Here is a 19,667-nt window from a genome sequence, read left to right as displayed (position 1 = left end):
TTTTGGCCAACCCAATGCAATAGTCAGGACATGGAAGCAACCTAAATGTCCATCAACAGATGAATGGATAAAGAAGATGTGTTACATATATACAATGGAATATCACTCAGCTGTAAAAAGGAAGGAAATTGTGTCATTGGCAGAGACGTGAATGGACCTAGAGACTGTCATACAGAGTGAAATAAGTCAGAAAGAGAAAAACGAATATCATATATTAATGCATATATGTGGAATTTAGAAAAGTGGTAAAGATGATCTTATTTGCAAAACAGAAATAGAGACACAGACGTAAACAACAAATGTATGGATACCAAGGGGGAAGGGGGGGTGGGATGAATTGGGAGACTGGGATTGACATATATACACTACCATGTATAAAGTAGATAGCTATTGAGAACCTACTGTATAGCACAGGGAACTCTACTCAATGCTCTCTGGTGACTTAAACGGGAAGGAAATCCAAAACAGAGGGGATATATGTATACATATGGCTGATTCACTTTGCTGTACAGCAGAAACTGACACAGCAGTGTAAAGCAACTATACTCCAATTAAAAAAAAAATAATCCTACCTATACTCCAAGGCTCATCATACCCAAATTCTGGGTCAGAAGTGATTTTTGCCTTCCTCTGAACTCCAATAACATGCACATATTGCTTAAAAAATTCATATAATAATTATATTGTGGATTCTGCTTCTATTAAGGATGTGTCTTATTGCTTCTACATTTTAAATTCCTTGAGGATAAGGATTTTATTGCTTACCTACCATAGTAAGCAGGACATTATTAAATATCTGTTGAATATAATTACCTAAAACAAATTCTGCAAATACCCTGTCCAATGTGGTAGCCCTGGTCACGTGTAAGAATTGAGCACTAAAAATGTCGCTAGTGCCAAATCAGAAATAACATTTTGGGTATATTAGCCTAAAAAAAAGCATTAGTGGGCTTCCCCAGTGGCACAATGGTTAAGAATCCGCCTGCCAATGCAGGGGTCATGGGTTCGAGCCCTGATCTGGGAAGATCCCACATGCTGTGGAGCAACTAAGCCCGTGCGCCACAAGTACTGAGCCTGCGCTCTACAGTCCGCGAGCCACAACTACTGAAGCCCGCTCGCCTAGAGCCCGTGCTCCGCAACAAAAGAAGCCACTGCAATGAGAAGACCATGCACTGCAATGAAAAGTAGCCCCCGCTTGCCGCAACAAAAAGAAAGCCCGCATGCAGCAACGAAGACCCAACACAGCCAAAAATAAATAAATAAATTTATTTGAAAAAATAGCATTAGGAACATTAATTTCACTTGTTTCTTTGTCTTTTTTTTATATTAGCGTCTAGAAATTTTCAAAGTACATATGTGTCTCATTATATTTATATTGGCTACTGCTTGTCTTGTGTATGCCTTTCCCCTATCCCTTCACCCTCCACCAGGTGATCAAACCCATAAACAAATGCGTGAATTAAGAAAGGGGGCATTCCCTCGTTGTGAGATGCTCTAAAAGGGAGGGGCAGGCTCTCTCTGGATTGATAATTTTCCTGTTTTACTTGGTCAGATTGTTGTTTTTGTTCTTAATTCCTAGAATTTTGGGCTGAGAAACAAAAGTGAGCGTTGTGTGTGTGTGTTTGTCTGTGTGTTTGTGTGTGTGTGTGTGTAATGCATGCACGTGTTTCTGGAGCAGAAACCACATTTAAATCAGAATATAACCAGAATTATAAGAAGCCTTCTATTTTGAAGTAAATTGGCATCATGGAAAATAGAAAGCAAAGTTCTTAGCCCAATAAACAATCTTTGATCCATATTCCTATCGTAACATCAGTTTTGCTTCAGCCTTAATAGAGAGCCCTCTGAGTTGCCCTCAGCCACGTCTCTCCTACTGCTTGCTTGTGCTTTAGCCAGTTTCTTTCCAAGCAACCACAGACTGTTTATTTACTGTAATCAAAATGACAGTGCACTGTTTTCACAACAGAGTGTTAAGAGTTGATTGCCTTTTTCACTTGGCAACCTGAGGGAACTCGAGGTACAACTTACATTACTTCAAAATGGTGGTGCTTACTTCACATGTTACCTGTACTCCTTTGAGGCTTAAAATATGGAGGATTGAGCTTTATCTAGCCTGGAGCAGGGAAGCTGTAAAATCTGCTCTCAGATTAGTGCTAGTGGTAGACTCCACTGGAGCACAAGCACAGACTGATTTAGGTGGGGCTGCAGTTCGGCTGTCACGTGATTCTTCACCAGCCAGAACCCAGCCACCTGAGTGGCTTCTCTGTTAAGCATTTCCCCTAGCTAGATGGTTATAATGCTGTGGAGTCTGATTACCCTGAGGTGGTGCTGCAGAAGACAGTGTAACATAATGGAAAAGCATGCCCTGCCCCATCTTTTTAGGAGCAAGGTTTAATGAAAAGATAAGGAAGAGAGGGAGGAAAACAGAAAGAGGGGAATGTACCTGCGATTCAGGTAACCTGTTTTCTAGGTTTATCTTTGACATCACTTGCTGTGACACATTGAACACTCAGTGTCTTTGGTGTTGAGTGTCCACATCTGTTATAGAGAGGGAGTGGGGGAAAGTGACTAGTTGATTTGTAGTGCCTCTTTTATCTCAGAAGCGCAGGGACTCTGCACTCGGTGTATTCCAACATTCATCCCTTCTGAGAGACAATGATCTAAGGGTATAGCAGTCGCCTTATACTCTGAACAAAAAGGGTCATTGAATAGTGGACTAGTGATGTAACTGGAGTTGGCTGTGTTATACCTATTAAAGTCTGTCTTCATAGTCAGAATACTTCAGTGAACTATGTGCTTTCTCAAATTTAAACTATGTTTTTTGATGAGTCAACACTATGAATGGCTTGAGAAGAGCATAGCCAGAGAGTTGGTTTCTGAAAAGAACTATCCCTTGAATCCTTTCTAGCTTTAGATATTCAATTCTGTATACATGATTTCTTCATGAAATTGGTAATATCAAAAATCTTCTCATCTGAGAAATTCTATAACATGTAATAATTTAAAAAATAAATGACAAAACTTGAAGTCTAGTTTTCAGTGAAATATGACCAGTCACTAAAGAAACTGAAAATATCGTCCCTAGGATCTGAATTCAGGACTCAGAGAGTCTGTGTTTTTCCTTCAGCCATTTAGCACATCACTGGCACCAAAATAGAGTAGGGGCCTGTGTGTACTGCCCTGATTTAGGTGTAGATGTTGCCACTTATTGCAGCGGGAACACACAGTGAAGGGTCTCTGCATGGAAAGGCAGGAGGGATGCTGTTCAGTGCTCAATTCTTTTGAGGCTAAAGGAAAGCCAGAATGCCACAGGTAAGAGAAAATTACATTTGATGCAAAACTTTATTTCTGACAGATTGCAGCAAACAATATGCTTATTAGAGAAAAGACAAGCATAGCCTATCTGGCCCTTCCCAGGATGGAGGGTCTAGCAAGTAAGACCATGGCTAGAGGGGGCAGCAATTATGAGGAGAAAAGTAAGAGCTGAATAGAGAAGATGCTAGGAAGGACAGAACTGGAATTTTTGGCATTTCTACAATGTTCCATGTGTGCAACCTGAACTAACTCCTCAAGGACATGGATAATTTAGGATTCTGATCAAATTGCCTGTGCAAAGTTGAGCACTGAATTCAGTTATTCTTCAAGTGTCTTTCCCCTTTTAAAAAAACTTAATAGACTTTATTTTTGTAGGGCATTTCTAGGTTTACCAAAAAATTGATTAGAAAGTTCACAGACATAGAAAACAAACTTATAGTTACCAAAGGGGAAAGGGGAGGGAGGGATAAAGTTAGGAATTTGCAGACACAAACTACTATATATAAAATAAATAAACTAACAAAGTCCTACTGTATAGCACAGGGAATTATATTCAATATCTTGTAATAATCTATAATGGAAAAGAATATGAAAAAATATATATGCATTCATACATATATATATAAATGAGTTACTTTGCTCTACACCAGAAACTAACACAACATTGTAAATCAACTCTACTTCAATTTTAAAAAATCATAGAAAAAAAAATCTATCAAATGTTGAAAAAAAAATTCAAAGAGTTTCCAAATCAAGTGTGCCTTTTCATGTCTTAGATATTTAGTTTTAAAATTTTTGTTCAGGAAGAAATTAAGAGAATAAATAGAAACTATTTTGTCATGCCTAAAATTCCCCAAATTTAGCTTTCCTGAGGGATATGGATTGTTGGAAAAGATGAGTATTATTTTATGGTTAAATTGGCCTCACGGAATGTTGTTTGAAACATAGCACCATTATAGTACATTTAATGGATATTTAAAAGACATGTATCTTTCAAAGACTCAGGATAATTTTGAGACAGAGTAAACAAATCTAACAAATGTATGAGAGAGCTCGCTATTGTGGTTTCCATGGCGTATTTTAACTCTTGTGCTAATTTGCATAGAGATCTGCATCATGATTTGGATGTGCTCTGCCACTTTTCATTTACGCCTAAGCATTACCTTTTCCCTTTGCAAAATATACTTAATGCTCTTGAATAACAAGTTGGAATTCTTTTCCCCAAAGAATCAAGTTAGTTCTCACAGTTGTCACTGTGTTGGTGGAGGGAATGCTTTAATCAACAGTAAATTTTTTGCTCTCTACACTGACTAATTTAAGGTGATCCTTCATCAGAAAACATTCTTTTTGGTTCAGGCTTTCATTCTTATTAGTATTTTACTGGTTTGTTACTTATATTTTCATTGTAGAATACCAAAGTACTTTGTGTATAAAGCTAGGATGTAATTTTTTTGAAAGTCAGTGATCCAATCCCAGTTTGAGAACCCAAGCACCATTTCATAGACATCCATCATAAACTTAGCCCCAAATATAATATAATATTCCTTCTGTTCAGTGTGCAATCACCAGCCTCCTGATTCAAAATATGTATATTCTCATCCTGAGATTTAACAGATTTTTCATACATGGTGATAATTGTGGTGACCTGGTTGACAGAATGGTAGAGGTCATGAAGAAAGCATAGTTCGGTAGTAATATTAAAGGATGTTTCTCCAGAGGAAAGACTTTAGGATATAATCTACTCTGAAGGGTGTAGAGGATTGTTTTAGTAGGGGCTACCACAGTCTCTCCCCAGTCGCGGAAAGGACTGTGGGAAATCAACATGGAAAAGCAACTGTGGTGTTAACCCAGCAAATGTCTCCTTAAAGAGTTGAAAAAGCAGACTCACCTTAGTGATGGAATTCCTTTTTGGAAACTCAATTCATTATTAATTCCACTTAGCTATTAGGTTAATTCATTTCTTCCTCAGAAATGCCACTTTCTGAAAGTACATTTTTAAGTGGATTTTGGCTTTAAAAAATTTGTTGGTTTACATATCTGCTTCTCCTCTAACTCTGCCACAATTGAAGTTTCAATAATTACAAATCAATGTTTTGTTTCCAGCTGAATGACCTGGACATTCAAAGAGTATCTTTCAGTGGACACTCTTATTTGATTTTAAGACAGTTTTCAAAGGAGCAATTTATAAGGCACAGAATAAAAAGAGGGCAAATCTCTGGTTGTATAAATTGAAGTTAATGGATGCTTATTTCTGAGTGTGCACAATTGTTTATATTGTTAGTTTGCAAAATATACCATAGCCAGCAGCTGGGTCAACTTTCAAGTAGAGGTAAGGGTAGGAAATTAACAATTTGAAATATAAAACTGCTTAAACATATAGAATAAATACCACCCTTTTCAACCAAGGAAGAAATGGACACGAATGTATTTTTTGCTATTTTAAGTATTTGCATAGTCTTTTTACTTAACACGCGCCCACTTGTTAGAATTTTGAAATTATTCTGAAAGTCATTTCTCAGTTGTCTTTCACTTCTCTGGCCAAGCTTTCATTAGCTTCTCTTATTTTTCTCTGTCTTCCTTTAGTCAGTTGCTTTTCAAACCTGGCTGCATATTTGAACTATGCTTGCAGAGCTTTTAAACAAACATGGATACCCAGGCTTAGCCCCAGAGCATCTAATTGAATTGGCCTAAGGTGGAGCTAGCTTTGCTCTTTTTTTAAGCTTCCTAGTTGTTTCCAATGTGCAGCCAGAGCTGTGGGCCACTCTCTGAATAAGCTCATCAAGTTTTACCTCTTTCCATTTTCTCTCAGATGTTTGCATATCTATTCCCCTTCAACTGATTTTCTTTTTCTCCTGTCATTTTTATTAGGAAGTTTAAAAAATCTGACTTCTTTCATGTTTCATTTTGCTTTTTCTTTCTGATTTTCCATAACGGCCGAGAAGTTCTCATTCTAGGCACATGTATTTGATTTTTATTCTTATCTAATACTACCAAGTTTCATATCAATGAAAGAGAATGCAATATATTTGTGAATAATACTTTTGTCTGTTCTTCCAATGCTAATATAATAATATACTTTAATTTTTGCTATAGGCATATAAAGATTGATAATACAGCCCAATAAAGTTGTTGAAAAATAATATTAAGAATGGATTTACTTGAACTGTAATCAGTATTGGCTATGATTAAAGATAGTTTAATAAGATATTTTAAAACTTTGAGACCATATGGACTCAAGGACATATATATATCCTATTAATAACATTTTTATCTTTTCACAGCTAAAGGACGTGTTTGCCCTACAAATTTCAATCATTTCAGGACAGTGCAGAAATGGGAATATCACATACCTCATCAAATAGCATATCAGTAACAAGATATCCACAGCAAGGGGAGCATTAATAGCAACAAAAGAGGGGAGAAAAAAGATCTATGAAGACAATTAAAGTTCAGTGATGTAATTAGCAGCAGTATAAACAGAAATGTGGGAGGGAATATGTAGAACATTCAAGGATTTGAAATGAAAGAGATAGAAAAATGGTGGGCAGTTGGTTGAGCCTGGAGGAGCAGACAAGAAATCTGAGCTCTAGTGTAGCAGTTCCTCCAAATACAGTCAAGCCATTTCCTCTCCATGAAGTTTATTTTCCTTCATTGGTAAAACTTCTGGTTGGATTGGCAAAAGGAAAAAATACCTGGCCAAAAATCTCTTGGCCATATCCTGCCTGTAGGTATGCTTTGTTGAATCTATCCAGTATTGTAAATAATTTGAAATAGATGACAACATTTAACAAGAAGGAGGTTTCTCATAAAAATCTAGATTTTAAGCTTCATTGGAAAAATCATTTGATTCAACAGTCTCCTAGCCCCTCTTTAGAAAACACATGGGCTAGGGAGTTCCTTAGTCCCAGCCTGACTAGCTTTACTCATTTTTCTTACCTGCTTTGCGCATGTAGGAATTTGGACTTATTTCTTGGAGAATTTATTCTTAAGGTTATGTCCAACCATGATATAAGTTCCATGAAAAGAAATTGCTTAGAATACTTTGTTTAGTCTACAGCCATACCACCCTGAATACTCCTGATCTCATCAGAATACTTTGTTTGGGTACAGCAAAAGTAACCTATAAAGAGAAAAATAAATGTCACAAGCAAAAACATCAAGGACAAAGAGAAGCTAACAAACAGGTCATCAGTTCTCAAATAGAGGCTTGAGCCCATAAAACGTGTCCTATTAATAAGCTCTGTGCAAGAATATCTGGGGTTCTGGTTCAGAAGCACAGTGTCACTTAACAACAAGAACTGGGATTTAATGAATTATTCCAGCTCAAGCTCCTGGAAAAAGAAAAGGACAAAATGTTCTGTACAACCCAAGTAACAATAAAGTATCTTCTGAATATTAGGAGATTAAAATTCCCAAAAGTTAGCTTCTTGGCAGAAAATGGCCGAAGTTATTTAAAGAGTGACTTCCCATCTTTGAAATCACCCATTGAATAAAACAATATTAAACCACTGTTTAAAAATTTAAGAACCATCATTTCTTTCACTTTCCTCCAGCTCAGAGCTTAATCACATGCAGGGCTCCCTATATGCAGTCTCCAAAAGGATGAAAACCTAATTCAGTTACTACAGAAATAACTCCAGACTTTTAAAAGTTTTCTCTGAACTAAAACAACCCCTGAGAATTCCCTAATACAACCACCTAGCATATGTTATATGCCCTGTATTTGTGTTTATTATATATATTTAATTTGTAAGCATGCTTATAAGTTACTTTGCCACTGTTCTCTATTCATATATCTTGGGCAGAAATTTCTTTAGTATTCTCTCTATAAGGTCCTTTATCATTTCAAACCCTGGAAAAAAGAGATGTAGTATTATAAGAATCACTCAGTAAATACGTATTAAAACTTCTGTTATCCAGTTGAGTAGGTATGCATATAAATTTTATTTTTTTATTTTTATTTTTATTTTTATTTTTTTTTTGCGGTACGCGGGCCTCTCACTGTTGTGGCCTATCCCGTTGCGGAGCACAGGCTCCGGACGCGCAGGCTCAGCGGCCATGGCTCACGGGCCTAGCCGCTCCACGGCATATGGGATCTTCCCAGACCAGGGCAAGAACCCGTGTCCCCTGCATCGGCAGGCGGACTCTCAACCACTGCACCACCAGGGAAGCCCTATAAATTTTAAAGAACTCTTCTGTTGTGGCTAATTATATGTCAGAATGTAGATTCAAATTTCAGATATCCAAAGACCTGATGTGCATCAGGCAGTTCGCAGAGCAAAGCACATCTTTGCTTAGCAAGAGAGCAAGATTCTCTTCATTAACTTATTTTCAAGTAAAAGTAACAGAAAATTAACATTATTCTGCTCTTAAATCTACCCTTGTTATATCCCATTAAAATGCATCCAAAGAATGTGTTAACTTCACCCCAGTGTGAAAAATATTATCAGGTAAAGCTGAACTGAAAAGGCAGCTTCCTAATCAAAGATAAATATGTGAGCTTGCAACCCAAGGGACAATAAAATTGGCTTTTATTCTTCCCAAATTTTATAACTACCTCAAAGAACAATGTACCTCAAGAACTAGTAGTTTGGATACCAGGTTCTACACTGAATTGCCGTTAAAGGTGTTTATGGGTAAAATTTAAGTGGAAGTAAAGATAATTTAGGATTGAAGTTAATAAAAATTTAAAAACAGATCCCCAGTACAGAAGTGTACTGTTAATATCTTAAATTATATTTCAGGGGTAGGTAGGTAAATTAATCCTCATAGTTTTGGAAAACTGGTAAAATAACCATTAATATTAAGGTGGAATGAATATTTTTAGATGACAAATTAAACATTAATTCCCAGCCTTCAGTGAGTTCACAGTGTTCCTATACATGAGTGATGATGAGAAAAAAGTAATCTGCACAGCCACCCATGCAAAGAAATTTCACTGTCTAGTCAAATGTTCATTCCTTGGTGAAAAAAAGTATTTGTTTTTATATGCTTACACTCATGGGTGCTTTCATTTAATCCCTAAAAATAAGGAATCATAAGAGCTGGGAGTGAGCCAGAGTCAGGGAGATGGACTAGTTACAAATTCCAAGCAGAGCATTGTCTAATTGAGAAAACTTCCGCTCATTTCTTTAAGACTCTCAAACTCAAGGCCATCTCAGATCTGTCTAATCATGAGCCCATTAAGTCATCTTGGCTGCCATGAAGATGAAACTGACAGCACAGTTATTTGAGTCAGTTTAAAGAGGCCCAGGGTGGTTGAAGGGAAGGCTTAGGAGGCCTGGGGTGCTGAAAGGACATCCCAGCTCTAGCTCCCCAAGATCCCAGTAGCACACAGCTGTCAAGAGCACGAAGCTGTATGTAGAGAAACCCTTTGGAGGGAAGCAGGGATTTTGCCCTATGTCAACAATTTCATCAGGCACAATTTGACTTTCCACCTTTCATTGGACCATCAATATGATTTAAACAGTAGATAGTTTGTGAGTTGATCGCATAGCCAACACATGCAATCATTTCTGGGATTCAGGTTCTGTAATTTGATGGTCATAGTAGAAATTATTTGGCATATAAATGTGGTTCTTGGTGAAATCTAGATTTTCTCTGTGAATCTTCACAAAGCCTTTTGTCTAATAGGTGTATCTATTAAGCTACAAGTGAAATAATGTCTTTTGCCCGTATTTTTGTTAAAAAGAAGCAAGCCTTTGAAGTGGGGTCCATGATAATATATCACTGGGCAAAAGAGTAGTCTTCTAAAAGGTATTATGAGAGTTCTATAAACAATCCAGGAAATGGCCAGATGTTAACACTAATTGATATTATTATAGGGAACACATTTTTTGTTGTTGTTGTTTCAGCAAGGGCATGCTTCCAGTGTGAGAATTATTCCCTCTTCAACTACAGAATTTCTTGGCAGTTTCACTCTATTCTTCCTGTTGTGGTGGAAGATATATTACCATCACCAGTATTAAAATGATATCTGTTCCTTTTGTCGGGGGTTGGGGAACAGGGGAGGAGGGGAGGGTGGGCATTTAATCATGTCCCAGGATATATAATAAACACTGGACAGACAATATTTATTTACACAGTCCTGCAACATAGGCATCATCATTCCTATTTTATAGGTGACATAATAGAGGCTCAGAAAGTTTCAATCTTTGTCAGTTAATAGTGGAGCTAGGATTTATTCTGCCAGCCCTTTCTCTTAACCACTTCTCCATGTTGCTTTCTGGTTGTTTCCACCACAGAGAAGCTGGCCAAGGACCTTTAAAACCTCTCTATTTCTCTATCCTCATGTTTAGCACACCATTAATGGTAACAAACAACTCAGTAAAAGTCAAAGATGCATCAGATTACAATTAAGCGGATAAATAAATTGGTGAAAATCCAGATAAGTTAGAATCATAGAATTTTAAAATGAAAAGTGTCCTTATATATCCTTGATTCCAATTCCCATCTTTTACAGGTATCTCTTCTGAGGTGACAAAGCTTATTAGTAGCAGAACTTGCATCAGAAATCAAGACTTCCAGATCAGTGTCCAACCTATTTTTCTCTGTCACACCAATAAACTATAGTTATTATTCTTGACCTTACAAATGAAGTCACTATTAGTTCTTTAAAAGAATAAGATACCAAACTTATTTGATATATCATTTAATCAAAACAGGTTTGATTTCTAAAAATTTTCAAAGAGCACATTTAGTGAAGAACTCTGTATACATTTGTTCTTCACATTGTGACTACATATACAGACAAAAATTAAGAGATTCTTGCAACTATACTGATAAAAATATTGCTGATAATCAGGGCCAAAATATAAGCATCGATTCATAAATGTAAAACAGTTCTGAAAGACCAGCTCTAGTGTTTACACAGAACAAAGTTATATTCAGTCACCTGTAAAGAAACATGGAGTGTACAATATGCTCAAGCCAATTAGCATCCATTTCTGGGAACCCTTTTCAAAGAAACAGTTTTCTCTATATCCTATGGTAGGAGATCTCCTGAAATACATAAAACCTAGGGCTTTTCTCTGAGGCAACTGCTATATTGTAACATTTTTAGGGGGAGTATGATTGCTACCCATGGTAAAATCTTAGATGAGAAATCAATATTTTTTCATATCATTAGAGATTACAGTTGCTTTTGAAGGTGAGGCCTCAAGTTCTGTTTTTAGGCTGATTTGACCAGTGCTGACTAGAAACCCAGGCTGAAATCAGAGGTCTTTATTCCACACAGGGCACTCACTACTTGGACTGATTGTGATGAAATGTTTTCATGCAAATTCCTATAAGCACGTATGCCTTTATCTTTGTCCCCATATGCTACATTACACCACCTGTTGTATTTTTTAAAAAGCTTTATGATTTTTAAAACTCTTCTTTAAATTAATACCTATAGATTTTCTGCCAATAATTTCCTGTTCTAACTATGTGATTGTTAATTGAATAAAACATTTATGATTATTCTATAAAATATTTTAAAGAAAACTACAGAAAATACAGATTATAGATAAAGTAAATAATTGTTTTTTGTCCAAGTGGCTCTCCATGATAATTAGTAATAATAATAATAACCAGGTATTAAATACACACAGAAAAAATACAGAAATATATGAAGCTTATGAGACAACTCATAGAAGGTACAATACCCTTTACATCAATAAATAGAATGGTAAATATTTAATATAAAATGTATATATTAAAATAAAGAAACAACACATACTGGAGTATATAGAGATCATTTTATTACTAGACGGTAAAATCTCATTTTAATGATTGGTATTGGTGAGAATAGATTATTTTAGAGACAAATGATAATGTTTTTCAAACAGCTATATACCTCTATATTGTTATCACTCCCTGTACGCATGGCCTCTCTAAAGCTGTTAAAAAAAAGGCCAAAGCACGAGATTGACAGTTCCAATTTCACTATACATTTATGTTTTAAAAATACTTGGCACACTGGACATTTAAATAGATAAGGTACAGCCACAAAATCAATTAGGCTAGCTCTGTGTAATAAAAAAATATTTTCTCTGACTACAGTGAATCATAAGCATCTACATGTTTCAAAAATACAAGCTCAGTAGTGCCTAGTTTGTACCATAAGTCACCATTTCTATTTCCTTTGAGATAAAGGAATAGTAAGCAGTTTACACATCAGATGATGCCTTTGGTTCCTGTAATTTACATTAAAACAACATTAGGTTTAAAATACAAGCATGAAGATAATTTTAAAATAAGAAAAATGATCTGGTGGCTAGATTCTATCGTTCAGATAATTAAATGTTTTGCCAGCTTACCTGATAAACCAGAGCCTTATGGATCACAGCATAACAAAGCCCGCATCCAAGATGGTTAGAGTATAATGAGCCTCCTGCAGTTGTTCAGATTTTTGGCCACAGAGGTTTACATATTAACTACAATTTTTTTTTCTTTGCTTTCTCTGGGGACAAGAAAACAAAGAGACCTTTCCAGAATCCTCCCTGCTTATGCCTCTGCTTTCTGTTCTGAGATTCACTCTGTGGTACCCAACATATATCAGAAAACAGCTTTGAGGAGAAAAAAAAAGCTGACAGCACTCAACATGGTACCGCCATCTACTGGCAGACACATAAAATTGAATGAAAGGAAAAACATCCCCATTATTTATCATAAGGTAAAATGTAACCTATCCCCTGCATATGAGTATGTACCAAAATATTCTTTTGCATACTAAATTACTTGAGTATGCACATTTTCTAATATTGTATATTTTTCTAAATTTTATAAGTTTACAAAGTTGATTCAACCATAAATGACTACAATTAAAAACGCTCCAAATTTGTTTGAAAATTAGGTTTTTAGATTACCTTACACCTTACATGTAGAGTTTTGTAAAATCTCTCTTGTGGCCTGCTCTAGCCTTCTGAAAACTTTATCTTTGTACAGGATGAATTCTTTTCTGAGTGAGTAATCTGACTCCTTAAAGAACAGTGTAAAACTGATAGTCATTTTGGATTGCTTTTTGGTAAAACATTTACGAGAAATAATAATCTGGGAAAGTATTTTAAACTTAAGTGAGGCCTATGTAATTTAGATTTATGGATTATTTGGTTTATATGACACAAGGAACAGGTGAAATTCATCTTACATAAGATAATTCAATCAAAGGTTATATACTATTATATCTATGTAGTTAAAATACTGAAGAAAACATGGCTTATAAGGATATTGAAGCTCACAATACATAAGCAAAATGAAAATGATTTTATCAGTTTATTAAAAGATTTCTTAACTATAAGTGCTATTCATTACATTTGACTATTCAATTTACTTTAGAGAAAACAACTAATTTTATGAGTTTATCATTAATTAATTAAATATGTTCATATTGATGGAGCACCTTAGTATATGTCAGGCACTATATTAGCTTTGAAAAGACAAAGATAAAAACACACAGTGCCTGTCATCAAGGAACTTACGTATAATGAAGAGAGAAATATAGCGGGTACCGTATTTTTATGCCATGTGCTCAAGGAGTGTTATTTACTTAGCTTTTAAATTCTCGCCCCCATTTTGCCTAATGGCAGAAAAATAAATCCTGTCAATTCCAGGTGGACTGAGTCACTTGAGGCTTTCTCCAGTGATTTCAGGTTTATATTCTTCTCACAGGGACTGTTCTCAGTCCAGGAATATGTATGGAGAAAAGCAGAGTTTGATCCCTAGCCTCCCACTTTTCTATGTGGGAATCCAGTGAGGTGTAGGATCCTGTCTGATCCCTGGGCATCATCATCCCTCCACGCAGACATCTACCAATGTGCCTTCATTCCTGTTTGGCCCCAGAAGCACCATCAATTCAGTTTTGCATGACAGCATCCCCTCTTCATGACCATTAGTTACCTCAGGTTTTTTCAGCCCTTTCTCTCAGGTAACTTTTGTTCCTGTGCTTAGGGGAAGAGGGAAAACAAGCAAGTAGCGACTTTCCAGAGTCACTCTGGGCTGTAATTGGCTGACATAAGTCCCATGTCCCAGGCACCCCACACGGCCATCTCTGTTCTACTGTTTCCATCCCATGAAGCATAATGTGTTCTGTGGGCTTCAGACAAATGAGGCACAATCCCTGCCACATTAGAATATTTCAACTTCTTATCTTTCTGCCTTTTTAGCTACTACTGAGCAGGCAAGCTATGTAGGGGCCCCTTATTAGAGACCCCAGTTGGGTTGGGTTCTCTTGCTTCTTCACAAGCTTCTGTTCCAGTGCCCAAAGAGTTTATCTTGGCTCTCTTCCTTTTGTGCCAGTAGTAAACTGGATCCACAAGTTTTCCTCTGAAATCTTTCCTGTCTTATACATAATGTGTTAGTTTGCTTGGGCTGCTATAAGTATCACATTGGGTAGCTCAGACCAACAGAAATTTATTGTCTCACAGTTCTGGAGGTTAGAAGTCCTAAATCAAGGTGTTAGCAGGGTCATGCTCCTGAAAACTGTAGGGATCCTCCCTTGTGTCTTTCAAGCTTCTGGTAGCCCAGACATTCCTTGTGACAGTATAGCTCCAATCTCTGTCTCTGGTCTTTCCGTAGTGTTCTCCCTGCATCTCTTCACATTATCTTCCCTCTGAGCACACCTGTCTCTGTGTCCAAATTTCTCCTTTTTATAATGACACAAGTCATTTTGGATTAGGGTTGACCCTAATGAATTCATTTTAACTTGCTCACCTATATAAAGAACTTATTTCCAAATAAGGGCATATTTTGAGTCACTGGAGATTAGGATTTCAACATATTTCTTTTCTGAAGGTGTGTGGAAACAATTGAACTCATAACACTTAGATTAAGACCTTTTATTTATTTATTTGTTTGTTTGTTTGTTTATTTATTTATTTAAACATCTTTATTGGAGTATAATTGCTTTACAATAGTGTGTTAGTTTCTGCTTTATAACAAAGTGAATCAGTTATACATATACATATATCCCCATATCTCTTTGCTCTTGTGTCTCCCTCCCTCCCACCCTCCCTATCCCACCCGTCTAGGTGGTCACAAAGCACCGAGCTGATCTCCCTGTGCTATGCAGCTGCTTCCTACTAGCTATCTATTTTACCTTTGGTGGTGTATATATTTCCATGCCACTCTCTCACTTTGTCACAGCTTACCCTCCCCCCCCATATCCTCAGTCCATTCTCTAGTAGATCAGCCTCTTTATTCCCATCTTGCCCCTAGGTTCTTCATGACCATTTTATTTTTTTTTTTAGATTTCATATATATGTGTTAGCATATGGTATTTGTTTTTCTCTTTCTGAGTTACTTCACTCTGTATGACAGACTCTAGGTCCATCCACCTCACTACAAATAACTCAATTTCATTTCCTTTAATGGCTGAGTAATATTCCATTTTATATATGTGCCACATCTTCTTATCCATTCATCTGTTGATGGACACTTAGGTTGCTTCCATGTCCTGGCTATTGTAAATAGAGCTGCAATGAACATTGTGGTACATGACTATTTTTGAATTATGTTTTTTTCAGGGTATATGCTCAGTAATGGGATTGCTGGGTCGTACGGTAGTTCTATTTTTAGTTGTTTAAGGAACCTCCATATGGTTCTCCATAGTGGCTGTATCAATTTACATTCCCACCAACAGTGCAAGAGGGTTCCCTTTTCTCCACACTCTCTCCAGCATTTATTGTTTGTATATATATATATATATATATATATATATATATATATTTTTTTTTTTTTTTTGCGGTATGCGGGCCTCTCACTGTTGTGGCCTCTCCCGTTGCGGAGCACAGGCTCCGGATGTGCAGGATCAGCGGCCATGGCTCACGGGCCCAGCCGCTCCATGGCATGTGGGATCTTCCCGGACTGGGGCACGAACCCGTGTCCCCTACATCGGCAGGCAGACTCTCAACCACTGCGCCACCAGGGAAGCCCTGTATATTTTTTTATGATGGCCATTCTGACTGGTGTGAGATGATATCGCATTGTATTTTTGATTTGCATTTCTCTAATGATTAGTGATGTTGAGCATTCTTTCATGTGTTTGTTGGCAATCTGTATATCTTCGTTGGAGAAATGTCTGTTTAGGTCTTCTGCCCATTTTTGGATTGGGTTGTTTGTTTTTTTGATATTGAGCTGCTTGTAAATTTTGGAGATTAATCCTTTGTCAGTTGCTTCATTTGCAAATATTTTCTCCCATTTTGAGTGTTGTCTTTTCATCTTGTTTATGGTTTCCTTTGCTCTGTAAAAGCCTTTAAGTTTCATTAGGTCCCATTTGTTTATTTTTGTTTTTATTTCCATTTCTCTAGGAGGTGGGTCATAAAATATCTTGCTGTGATTTATGTCATAGAGTGTTCTGCCTATGTTTTCCTCTAAAAGTTTGATAGTGTCTGGCCTTACATTTAGGTCTTTAATCTATTTTGAGTTTATTTTTGTGCATGGTGTTAGGGAGTGTTCTAATTTCATTCTTTTACATGTAGCTGTCCAGTTTTCCCAGCACCACTTATTGAAGAGGCTGTCTTTTCTCCACTGTATATCCTTGCCTCCTTTATCAAAGATAAGGTGACCATATGTGCGTGGGTTTATCTCTGGGCTTTCTATCCTGTTCCATTGATCTATATTTCTGTTTTTCTACCAACACCATACTGTCTTGATTACTGTAGCTTTGTAGTATAGTCTGAAGTCAGGGAGCTAGATTCCTCCAGCTCCATTTTCCTTTCTCAAGATTGCTTTGGCTATTTGGGGTCTTTTTTGTTTCCATACAAATTTTGAAATTTTTTGTTCTAGTTCTGTGAAAAATGCCAGTGGTAGTTTGATAGGGATTGCATTGAATCTATTGATTGCTTTGGGTAGTATAGTCATTTTCACAATGTTGATTCTTCCAATCCAAGAACATGGTATATATCTCCATCTGTTTGTACATCTTTAATTTCTTACATCAGTGTCTTATAGTTTCCTTCACACAGGTCTTTTGTCTCCTTAGGTAAGTTTATTACTAGGTATTTTATTCTTTTTGTTGCATGGTAAATGGGAGTGTTTCCTTCATTTCTCTTTCAGGTTTTTCATCATTAGTGTATAGGAATGCAAGAGATTTCTGTGCATTAATTTTGTATCCTGCTACTCTACCACATTCATTGATTAGCTCTAGTAGTTTTCTGGTAGCATCTTTAGGATTCTCTATGTATAGTATCATGTCATCTGCAAACAGTGACAGCTTTACTTCTTCTTTTCCTATTTGGATTCCTTTTATTTCTTTTTCTTCTCTGATTGCTGTGGCTAAAACTTCCAAAACTTTGTTGCATAATAGTGGTGAGAGTGGACAACCTTTTCTTGTTCCTGATCTTAGTGGAAATGGTTTCAGCTTTTCACCATTGAGGACAATGTTGGCTGTGGGTTTGTCATATATGACCTTTATTATGTCGAGGTAAGTTCCCTTTATGCCTACTTTCTGGAGGGTTTTTATCATAAATTAGTGTTGAATTTTGTCGAAAGCTTTCTCTGCATCTATTGAAATGATCATATATTTTTTATTTATTTATTTTTTTTCGGTATGTGGGCCTCTCACTGTTGTGGCCCCTCCCATTGCGGAGCACAGGCTCTGGACCCACAGGCTCAGTGGCCATGGCTCACGGGCCTAGCCGCTCCACAGCAAGTGGGATCTTCCCGGACTGGGGCACGAGCCCATGTCCCCTGCATCAGCAGGTGGACTCTCAACCACTGTGCCACCAGGGAAGCCTGATCGTATGGTTTTTTGCCTTTGGTTTGTTAACATAGTGTATCACCTTGATTGATTTGCCTATATTGAAGAATCCTTGCATTCCTGAGATAAACCCCACTTGATCATAGTGTATGATCCTTTTAATGTGCTGTTGGATTCTGTTTGCTAGTATTTTGTTGAGGATTTTTGCATCTATGTTCATCAGTGATATTGGCCTGTAGTTTTCTTTCTTTGTGACATCTTTGTCTGGTTTTGGTATCAGGGTGATGGTGGCCTCGTAGAATGAGTTTGGGAGTGTTCCTCCCTCTGCTATATTTTGGAAGAGTTTGAGAAGGATAGGTGTGAACTCTTCTCTAAATGTTTGATAGAATTCGCCTGTGAAGCCGTCAGTTCCTGGGCCTTTGTTTGTTGGAAGATTTTTAATCACAGTTTCAATATCAGTGCTTGTGATTGGTCTGTTCATATTTTCTATTTCTTCCTGGTTCAGTCTCAGAAGGTTGTGCATTTCTCAGAATTTTTCCATTTCTTCCAGTTTGTCCATTTTATTGGCATATAGCTGCTTGTAGTAATGTCTCATGATCCTTTGTATTTCTGCAGTGTCAGTTGTTACTTATCCTTTTTCATTTCTAATTCTGTTGATTTGAGTCTTCTCCCTTTTTTTCTTGATGAGTCTTGCTAATGGTTTATCAATTTTGTTTATGTTCTTAAAGAAGCAGCTTTTAGTTTTATTGATCTTTGCTATCGTTTCCTTCATTTCTTTTTCATTTATTTCTGATCTGATCTTTATGATTTCTTTCCTTCTGTGAACTTTGTTTTTTTGTTGTTGTTGTTCTTCTTTCTGTAATTGCTTTAGGTGTAAGTTTAGGTTGTTTATTTGAGATGTTTCTTATTTCTTAAGGTAGGATTGTATTGCTATAAACTTCCCTCTTAGAACTGCTTTTGCTGCATCCCATAGGTTTTGGGTCATCATGTTTTCACTGTCATTTGTTTCTAGGTCTTTTTTGATTTCCTCTTTGATTTCATCGGTGATTTCTTCGTTATTAAATAGTGTATTGTTTAGACTGCATGTGTTTGTATTTTTTACAGATTCTTTCCTGTGATTGATATCTAGTCTCATAGCATTGCAGTCGGAAAAGATACTTGATATGATTTCGATTTTCTTAAATTTACCAAGGCTTGATTTTGACCCAAGATATGATCTATCCTGGAGAATGTTCCATGAGCACTTGAGAAGAAAGTGTATTCTGTTGTTTTAGTATGGAATGTCCTAAAAATATCAGTTAAGTCCATCTTGTTTAATGTATCATTTAAAGCTTGTGTTTCCTTATTTATTTTCATTTTGGATGATCTGTCCATTGTTGAAAGTAGGGTGTTAAAGTCCCCTACTATGATTGTGTTACTGTTGATTTCTCCTTTTATGGCTGTTAGTAGTTGCATTAGGTACTGAGGTGCTCCTATGTTGGGTGCATAAATATTTACAATTGTTATCCTCTTCTTGGATTGATCCCTTGATCATTATGTAGTGTCCTTCCTTGTCTCTTGTAATAGTCTTTGTTTTAAAGTCTATTTTGTCTGATGTGAGAATTGCTACTCCAGCTTTCTTTTGATTTCCATTTGCATGGAATATCTTTTTCCATCCCCTCACTTTCAGTCT

General features: G+C 36.6%; 1 protein-coding gene across 1 annotated transcript in view; it reads right to left on the bottom strand.

Moving 5' to 3' along the window:
- The window catches only part of LOC308621477 (sodium channel protein type 3 subunit alpha-like), a 111,367-nt gene extending 98,573 nt beyond the window's left edge, over positions 1-12,794 (bottom strand). Inside the window, 1 exon segment of the mRNA XM_081242072.1 lies at positions 12,618-12,794. The gene's annotated coding sequence lies outside the window, so the exon portion shown is untranslated.
- Positions 12,795-19,667: the final 6,873 nt, after the last annotated feature.

The sequence above is a fragment of the Mesoplodon bidens genome, assembly GCF_964165515.1.
Source record: "Mesoplodon bidens genome assembly, chromosome: 8".
NCBI classification, from domain to species: domain Eukaryota; kingdom Metazoa; phylum Chordata; class Mammalia; order Artiodactyla; family Ziphiidae; genus Mesoplodon; species Mesoplodon bidens.
This window is presented reverse-complemented; position numbering and strand designations above follow the sequence as displayed.